The sequence below is a fragment of the Erinaceus europaeus genome, unplaced genomic scaffold (genome assembly GCF_950295315.1).
Source record: "Erinaceus europaeus unplaced genomic scaffold, mEriEur2.1 scaffold_795, whole genome shotgun sequence".
Lineage (NCBI taxonomy): Eukaryota > Metazoa > Chordata > Mammalia > Eulipotyphla > Erinaceidae > Erinaceus > Erinaceus europaeus.
Genome location: NW_026648128.1, coordinates 1 through 10,080, shown reverse-complemented (window position 1 = coordinate 10,080; position 10,080 = coordinate 1). Strand labels below are relative to the sequence as shown.

General features: G+C 43.6%; 1 non-coding gene across 1 annotated transcript; it reads left to right on the top strand.

Moving 5' to 3' along the window:
• Nucleotides 1-1,707: 1,707 nt before the first annotated feature.
• On the top strand, nucleotides 1,708-1,814 carry LOC132536631 (U6 spliceosomal RNA). Its single transcript, XR_009548126.1, has one exon. It is a non-coding gene; the product is annotated as a U6 spliceosomal RNA (small nuclear RNA).
• Nucleotides 1,815-10,080: the final 8,266 nt, after the last annotated feature.

Genomic DNA, 10,080 nt, shown 5'->3' with positions numbered 1-10,080 from the left:
GAGAGGGTGCTACGCGCCCCCTCACCCCCACCCCCAGGACCCAGTGGCCTTGGCCGGGCGCCCTTGGCGGGGCGCTCCATGGGATTGCGGCCCTGCGCACCCCAAGCAGTGGCGCACCCTGGAGAGTTGTGCATGAGCCCCAGACCCCACACCCCCAGCAGGGACACTCTGGAAGGGTGGCTGCGTGCCCCCAGATCTTGCTGCTTTCAGCTTCAGCGAGGGCAAGCGCGAGCTCAGGGACCCCGTTGGAGAGTCTGGGCATTCCTTCCCTTTCCTCCCTGCTGGGAGAGGGGTCCTAGGGTGCCAGGGCCTCGCCCAGCGTGTCCCTGTAGGTGGCTTCGAGCACCCCGAGGGTGAGGACCTGCCCGCTCAGCTGGAGGCCGGGATTGCGCCCACCCCAAACCCCCACACCTCTGCACCCCGGGCAGGAGGGGACCCTGGAACCCACCGGCCTGAGGGGGCTTCGTGAGTGGCCAGGCCAGGAGAACTTTCCGCTAGCCTGCTCACTGAAAAAGTGCACTCACTGTCCTTCCTCTAGGTGTGGCCCATGAAGAGGTCTTCAGGGGGCGGCTGTTTGGAATGGTGAACATTTGACCTGGGACAACATGGGGAGCCGGGCTCCTAGACTAGGGTGAAGGCTGTGGCTGGGGGTGCGGTTCCAAGTTGGGGGTCCCCTTGCATTTCTAGAACGGAGTGTTTTCACTGTGTCTGTCTCTGTCTCTCTGTCTTTCTCTCTCTCTCTCTCTCTCTCTCTCTCTCTCTCTCTCTCTCTCTCGGCTGGCTCCAACCTGTGCAGAGCCCCGCGCCCGGGCTGTGGATCTGGTCTGGGCTGAGGGTTGGCACTTTGCAATGTGCTGGTCTGGGGAGGTCACTCCAAGTTCCCCCTCACCCCCACTGCTTCCTGGATGCCTGGGCCTGGTTGGGCTCCATGCGCTGTGGGGTGTGGTTGGGGGCTCCTGGGGCTCTGTTTCTGCAGGGACAGTTCTGGGGAGTCCTGTGCTGTTGGCCTTCCAGCACAAGGGGGCTGTCTGGGCGCTGGCTGGTGAGAGCTGCTCTAGGAGCCAAGGAGAGCAAGACAGGGGCCTATCTTGGAGCTGAGTAGGAACCAGGCAGGAACTACGGTTTTAAAAAAAGGAAATTTAAAAAAGGAAAAAAATGTTATTTATTAATACAAAAAAGAGAAGCAGAGCATGACTATGCCACATGCAATGCTGGGGATCAAATTCAGGACTTAATGCTTATAGATCCATTGCCCTAGCCATTCTGCAATTCTAGAGTATAAATAGGTTATTTTATTTTGTTGTTGTTGTTGTCACTAAGGTCTCACTGTCTCCCTCTCTTTTTTTTCTTTTCTTTTCCATTCTTTTCTTATTTTTATTTATTTTCCCTTTTTGTTGCCCTTGTTGCTTAACATTGTTGTGCTTATTAATGTCCTTATTGTTGGATAACAGAGAGAAATGGAGAGAGGAAGGGAAGACAGAGAGGGGGAGAGAAAGACAGACACCTGCAGACCTGCTTCACCACCTGTGAGGTGGGAGCCAGGGGCTTGAACCCGGATCTTCCTCTACAGGTGGGGAGCCAGGGGCTCAAACCTGGATCTTTCAGCTGGTCTTTGCGCTTTGCGACATGTGCGCTTAACCCGCTGTGCCACCACCCGACTCCAACTGTCTCCCTCTCTTAACACTTTTTAAATAAGATTATAATATAGTCCTAGCTTCGGTAGCACATATACTAAAATTGGCATGATACAGAGAAGATTAGCATGGCCCCTGCTCAAGGATTACACACAAATTCATGAAGCCTACCATATTTTTTAAAAGATTATAAAACATATGTACACACATATAAATAATTATAATCTTTTAAAGAGCCAGTTAATGCAAGCTGGGAGGTGGTTCAGTGGCAAGAGGTCTGGATTTGCATGTGTGGGATCCTAGGTCTGTCTGAACTCTGGTTCTACATATGCTGGAGCTCTTTTAAAAGATTTATTAATCAGTGAGGGAGAAAGGGAGGAGAGAGAGAGAGAGAGAGAGAGAGAGAGAGAGAGGAAAAACACTATAGCATCAGTCTGGAACATGTGATGCTGGAGGTAGAACTCAGGACCTCATGCTTGAATCCAAAACTCCAACCACTGTGCCAGCCTCCAGGTCTGCAGATTGGCTATAAACTCATGGTAATATTGTTCTTTTAACTGTACATCTTTTAAGTAATACAAAGACCTTTTAAAAATTTTTTTCAAATATTGTGCCTGGGGATCAATCCCACCCAGAACCTTGCACCTGCATGGAACAGCTGAGAAGCCTCCCCTGCCAGTCTCCATTCTATATCCTTTAAGAGAGGGAGACATGCAAAGCACTGCTCCTCTATGCATGGAGTCCCTCCCATTGCCTGCCTGTGGTGTTCAATTGCGGTGTCCAGGATCAGACCCCAGCCACATGCTATGTAAAGCACGTGCTTTACCCCCTGAGCCACTTTCTGATCCTGAGTTGGGTGCAAATCGCAAGGACTGGAGTAAGGATCCTGGGTTGAGCCCCTTGTTCCCCACCTGTAGGTTTTCTCTTCATAAGTGGTGAAGTAGCTCTGCAGATGTCTTATTTTTCTCTCCCCTATCTTCCCCTCCTCTCTCAATTTCTCTCTTTCCTATCCAATAACAGTGACATCAATAACAATAATAATAATAACCACAACAATGATAAAACAACGAGGGCAACAAAAGGGAAAGGAAAAAGAAAACAATTTTTTTTTAATGAGAAGGATTGAGGGAAGAACCAGAGCATCACTGTGACCTATGGAATGCCAGAGATAAAACTGAGAACTTCATGCTTTAGAGTCCAATGTCTTATTCACTGTACCACCTCTCAGGACACTGCAGATAATATTTAGTAGAATCACTTAACAACTCTTCGAAGAGTCACTTTGCACATACCTTATTGTGGGAGTCCCTGGGCTTGATTCCTGGCACCACTGAACAGTAACACAGAAATAGCAAGTGAAGTTTCATGGATGGTATAGCTGTGCTTAGGTCACTATCTCAAAATCATAAGCATTGAACTGAGAGGAAATTTAGTGGTAAATTGCATACTGCACATGCATGAGGCCCCAAGTTTGATCCCCAACATACAGAAGTTCTGAGTGGTGCTCTATCCATAAAAATAAATAAACAAAGGGGTCCAGAGCTTGCTCCCCCAGTAGAGTGCACATCATGTCACCATGCTTGCAGACCTGGTGTTGAGCCCTAACACAACATGGGAGCACCAGGCATGATGGAGGGTACTGTGATGTTTCTCACATGCTCTTTATCCCACTTTTTCTATTTCATATTTTAATTTTTAAAGTCAATTTTCTTTTATATATATTAATATATTTATTTATTATTGGACCGAGACAGAGAAATTGGGAGGAGAGGAGGAGTTAGAAAAGGAGAGAGACAGAGAAACACCTGCAGCCTTGCTTTACCACTTGTGAAGCTTCCCCTACCCCCTGCAGCTGGGGACCAGAGACTTGAACCTGGTTCCTTATGCACTGTAATTTGTGTGCTTAACCAGATGCACCACTGCTGGCCCCCTGTATATTTTACTCATTTATTATTTCCTGGATAGAAATTGAGAGGGAACAGAAGATGTAGAGGGGGAGACACAGAGAGACACCTGCAGCGCTGCCTCACCACTTATGAAGCTTCTCCTCAGCTGGATTGATCCTTGCGCATTGTAACGTGCACTCCACTGGTTACATCACCTCCCAGACCCCATTTTTTCATTTAAATTTAAAAGGAGAAAACAACTGTTGGCAACAGTAGAATTATGTGAGTATGAAACAGGTGCACTAAAATACATCAATATATTCATCTTTTTTTAAAGGTCACTGTGAGTGCACATGTTATAGTGTGAGAGGACGAGGGCTCAAGTCCCTGATCCCCACTTACAGGGGGAAGCTTCACAAGCAGTGAAACAGTATCTTAATGTGTCTTACTTTCTTTTTCCACTCTATCTCCCCTTTCCATCTCTGTTTATTTCTGTCTTACCAAGTAAAAAGAAAAAAACTTTTGAAAAAGTTACTTTATATAAAAAATGTTTTTTCATTATTCTTGACCAAGTAAAAATATCTCAGGACATATTTCCTATTCCGTTGTGAATAGGAAATAACTTGAATGTTTAGGCTCTGGTGTCTGTGCCAGAAGTGGTTTGCTAAGAAGTAGTGGTTTCTAAATGCAAATCCCTAGCTTCAAGTCTACCTAATGATGCTCCTCTGCAATCTGAGACCATCGCAGGCAAGGGATAAATACATTATTTGCACTGTCAGTTACACTACTGCAGGCTAAAACAAGGGTAAGGAAAGTGGAAAGGACAAAAGTAGGGGAAAACTAAATTATCTGAATGTGTCTAATGACAGTTATTTAATGCTTACTGCTATGCAACCCATTATTCCTAAAATGCTTCAATTTTTACTGTAAATAACTAAAAAACATGGCTATTTTGGACTTCCACATTGTCTTTCATCCTTACTCAGGCTTTACTTAAAAAAAAAAGATTTCTTTATTAGTGAGAGAAATAGGGGAGAAGAAGGAGGAAAACCACAGCATCACTCTGACACATCTGATGCCTGAGATCAAACTTGAGACCTCACACATAAGAACTCCAAAGCTTTATCCACTGCACAACCTCCCAGACAGTGGCAGACTTTTTTTTTATAATTTAAAATATTATAATACTTTGCTTACTTAAAAGGCAATAGATTTATACAATCTGAAGAGAACAAGAGTATACATACTTTGCTTATTTAAGTGATACATACACTTTAGTAGAACTTACATATTTGAATAACACTACATACATATGTAATTGAAAATCTCGGAAATATAGAAAAAGGTTGTGGGGGAAAAACCCTTTCCTGCCCATTGATCTTAGACACTATCAGTAGAAAATACTACAGTATGTTTTTTTTTTTGATTAATTAATTTTCCCCTTTTTTGTTGCCTTTGTTGTTTAACACTGTTGTGGTTATTGATGTAGTTGTTGGTGAATAGGACAGAGAGAAATGGAGAGAGGTGGGTGCCAGGCTACCTTTGTGCGTGGGAGACAGAAGACCAGGGAGTCATGGCTGAACTGGGATGCAGTTCAATCTTTATTGAGTGGGGAATGCAGTGTGATCTAACCAGAGCTATCTCTAATCATAATCCTGTCCTTATATATCCTGAGATGTAACTGTCAGGTTGGAAGAAGATTTAGGTAAGATATGGGGTGGGGAGAAGGAAAAAGCTCAGAAACCAGTGTGGATTAAACCAATGCCCTACAGGCAAGGCAGTTCCCAGGTAACACAGTGATTATGTAAGTAGACCACACCTTAGGTAGTGCAACAGAAGAGGTCTTAGAAGCAGAATTTAGAAGCAGACCAACAGGAGGGGGAAGACAGAGAGGGGAAGATAAAGAGATACCTGCAGACCTGCTTCACAGCTTGTGAAGTGATTCCCCCACAGGTGAGGAGCTGGGGGCCAGAACTGGGATCCTTCCGCTGGTTCTTGCACTTTGCAGTATGGTTTTGGCAGGGGCCAGAACTGTGATCCTTCCGCTGGTTCTTGCACTTTGCAGTATGGTTTTGGCAGAGCTATTTATTTCTGAACCCACAGGGAGTCATAATGAATTTTTGTAATACTGTTTTTTATTTTAAAACTTGAAAGTATCTTAATTTACAAAAAAATCCATAAAAATGACCTTTAAACCAATTTTCTCTTTAGACAGTTATGATACAAATCCTGAATAGAAACAGCTTGAGAAAGACATTTGAGTTAACTCAGTTGTAAACTTGCTGGAGTAAGGACTTGTGTGGGTAAAAATATAATTTTTAATTATTTTAATTTCATGAACTACAGAAGGGGGTATAGGGGCACAGAAGCAGCACTCTAACATATGCAGTGCTTGGGATTGGACTCAGGACCTAAAATACAGAAGCTCTAATTTCTTCCATGGTGCAACTTACCCATCTTCAGAGATATTTTTCTTTTGTTTTTTCTAAAGATCTTATTTATTCATTAATGAGAGAGAGAGGAGAAGGGAGGATCAGCATGTTACTCTGGTATATGTGGCACTGGGGAATTGAACTTGGGACCTCATGCCTGAGAATCCTGCACTTTATCCACTCTGCCTCCTCCTCCCAGACCACTGATAATTTGGCTTTGATTGGAAGTGGAACTACTGAAGAGGCACTCTTGGGGGCTGGGTGGTAGTGCAGCGGGTTAAGCACACATGGCATGAAGGGCTAGGATGGGGGTTGGGAGCTTGGTTTGAGCTCTCCACCTGCAGGGATGTCACTTCACAGGGGGTGACGCAGGTCTGCAGGTGTCTGTCTTTCTCTCCCACTCTTTGTCTCCCCCCCACCCTCAATTTCTCTGTCCTATCCAGCAACAATGATAAACACAAAGGGCAACAAAAAGAGGGATGGGGGGATGGCCTCCAGCAGCAGTGGATTTGTAGTGCAGAAGGGGAAAAAAAACACTTACTCCATAAGTAAACCTGAGATAACAAGAGTTTTAAACAACTAAGTTCCTTCCACTCTTGCTCCTTGTCAGTTGTATGTGCCTGACCTCTAGAAATAGAAATCCTTAGAAAAAAAAATTTACAAGTGCCTTTTCCATTGTAGTAAAGATAGTGATTATGTTAAAATGTGAATTTCTATCACTGCAAGGTTGGAACAAGAGCCCAGTCAGAAAGAATTTGGACCTACAATTTCACCCAGAATAGTGTCACTGACCACAGGGTAGGATATGAAGACCAAGATATTAAGGTAATATTGCTGAATGTGCTTAATGTATCTTTGATTTATTAAGGAATCAAATTTCGGGGCTTTGTGGTAGCACAACGGGTTAAGTGTACGTGTCACAAAGCGCAAGGACCAGTGTAAGGATCCTGGTTGGAGCCCCAGGATCCCCACCTGCAGGGGGTTGCTTCAAAGGCCGTGAAGCAGGTCTGCAGGTGTCTATCTTTCTCTCCCTCTCTCTGTCTTCCCCTACTCTGTCCATTTCTCTCTGTCCTATGTAACAATGATGACATCATTTACAACAACAATAACTACAACAACAATAAAACACAAAGGCAAGAAAAGGGAAAATAAATAAGTATAAAATTTTAAAAATGTAATTGCCTAGCAATAATTTAGTATGACCATTTAGACACATTGTTTTGTTTTGTTAGATTTATTTTTTTCTTTTCCTTCTACTTTTTTTGAATAGGAAAGAGAAATTGAGAAAGATGGAGAGAAAGAGGGAGAAAGACCTGCTTCCCTGCTTGTGCAGTGTCCCTCTTGTAGGTGTAGAGCAGGGCTTTGAACTGCCCACTTTTCTCAATTTTTGAGAACTTCCGATAGTCTTGAAAACTCAGATTGTCTCCAGGCATATCACTCATCTAACTTCCTTATCTTCCACTGACCCTGCTGGGGAGCCAGCATAATGGTTCTGTATGTCAAAGGCTTCCATGCCTGAGGCTCTGAAGTCCCAGGATCAATTTTCAGCTCCACCATAACCCAGAGCTGAGCAGTGCTCTGATCTTTCTCTTTTTGTATGTCTCTCATTAAAATATAAAGAATTGGGAGTCCGCTGGTAGTGCATCTGGTTAAGTGTACGTGGTGCAAAGCACAAGGACAGGCATCAGGATCCCAGTTAGAGCCTCAGGCTCCCCACCTGCAGGGGGTTTGCTTCACAGGTGTGAAGCACATCTGCAGGTGTCTATGTTTCTCTCCCCCGTATTCCCCTCCTCTCTCCATTTCGCTCTGTTCTTTCCAACAACGGCTACAACGGTAATAACTACAGCAATAAAACAAGGGCAACAAAAGGGAATAAAGAAATATTAATAAAAATATTTTTTAAATATAAAAAGAATATATATATATTTTATGGTCCAGGCAGTGACACATCTGGTTGAGCACACATGTTACAGTGCACAGTGACCCAGGTTGAGGCCTCTGATCTCCGCCTGAGTTGGAGAAAGCTTCAAGAGTGGTGAAGCAGGGCTGCAGGTGCATATGTGTCTCTCGCCTTCTCCACTTCCCCCCCTTCTAAATTTCTCTCTGCCCTTTCCAATAATAATAGTCTGTTAAAAACATATATATGTACTTTAATTTCTAATATTTAATTGTATGCTAGTCCCAAGACATATGCACAGCTATGTTTATATAGCTATATAGTTGGTAAGTCAAAATATGGAAGCAACCTAAACACAGACAACTAGATAACTATGTTAGAATGGGGCATGGCTGGTGATGCACATAGCTGAGACTGCTCTTACCATACACAGGGACCTGGGTTTGAGCCCCTACTCCCCACCAGCAGGAAGGATTTTTAATGAGTGGTGAAGTAGGTTTAAAAGTCCCCCTCTCTCTCTATTTTTCTTTTTTTCTTTAATTCCCCCCCCCCATGGAATTGCTGTGGCTCAGTGCCTATGCTACAAATCCACTGCTCCTGGAGGGTATTTTTTCCTTTTTTTGACCTTGTTTTTTATCTTTGTTGTAGTTATTATTGATTTTTATTTCTGTCATTGTTGTTGGACAGGACAGAGAGAAATTGAGAGGAGCGGAAGACAGAGGGGGGGAGAGAAAGATATGATTAGTGAAGTAAATGAATAAATCAATTAAAAGATTTTTCCTTTTTTTTGCCTCCAGGGTTATTTATTGCTGGGGCTCAATAAGAATCCACTTTTCCTGGTGGCCTATTTTTTCATTTTATTGGATAATACAGAAATTGAGAGGTGGGAGTCGGGCGGTAGCACAGCGGGTTAAGCGCATGTGGCTCCAAATGCAAGGACCGGCGAAAGGATCCCGGTTTGAGCCCCGGCTCCCCACCTGCAGGGGACTTGCTTCACAGGTGGTGAAGCAGGTCTGCAGGTGTCTATCTTTCTCTCCTCTTCTCTGTCTTTCCCTCCTCTCTCCATTTCTCTCTGTCCTATCCAACAATGACATTGATAATAACTACAACAATAAAACACCAAGGGCAACAAAAGGGAATAAATAAGTAAATATAAAAAAATTTAAAAAAAAGAAATTGAGAGGTGAGAGGAGGGAGAACGAAGGACACACTAGCAGACCTGCTTCGACTCTTGTGAAGCGACCCCCCTGAAGGTGGGGAGTGGGGTTTGAAACTTGATCCTTGCATGGGTCCTTGTTCTGAGTACTATGTGTGCTTAACCAGGTACACTGCCAGCCCCTTCAGTATACATATTTAAAAATATTCTATTATCTTTATTTATTGATGGGATAGACAGCCTAAAATTGAGAAGGAATGGGGGTGATATGGAGGGAGACACCAGCAGCACAGCTTCACCACTCATGAAGCTTTCCCCCTGCAGGTGGGGAACAGGGGCTTGAACCTGAGTCCTTTAGCACTGTAACATGTGCTCTCAACTAGGTGAGCCACCACCCAGCCTCTCCCTCAAAATATTTTTTTCAAGACAGCACTTCTTGGTGAAAAAAATAGGAGACTTCACCTCTCTGGCTAACAACACCATCAAGTGTGGTTAGAGGTGCAGAGGAGCAGGTCTGAGTTTTGTTTTTTTCCCTGAGAACATGTAGCTGAAAACACGGAAAATGGGATGAAAAAGACACTGGGAACAGGTGAGTTTGGGACAGGGGTATTGATGCCTTTACATTGTGCAATGCCTGGTTTCTATTTTCATTATTTTAATTAAGTATTTTACCTAAAACAAATTACACTGAGATGACAAAACAAATAGAAAGACCCAGCAACTATATTGTTCCCCAGATGTACAAATCAGTATATTCTCTAGTGTACTAAAGAAAACTTTTAGCAAGGCAGGTCTGAGTTTTGTGCCACAGTAAGGGCTGGTCAGGATGGATGAAATCTGTGAAGACAATTAAGCTTAATACTAAACAGCTGCTATTGAGAGAGTTTTGAACTGATATTTTAAATCCAACCATCCCAACTTAAATATTTTGACACTCACCCATCAATGTGTCTGGGGTCTCATTTTCCTTAGAAGTCAGACACATCTGATGCTGTGCAACCTTGAATAATAATTTTTAAAAAACTGGGGTTACAACCCACTTTTCACAGGATCTACTTGAAGAAAACTTGCCTTT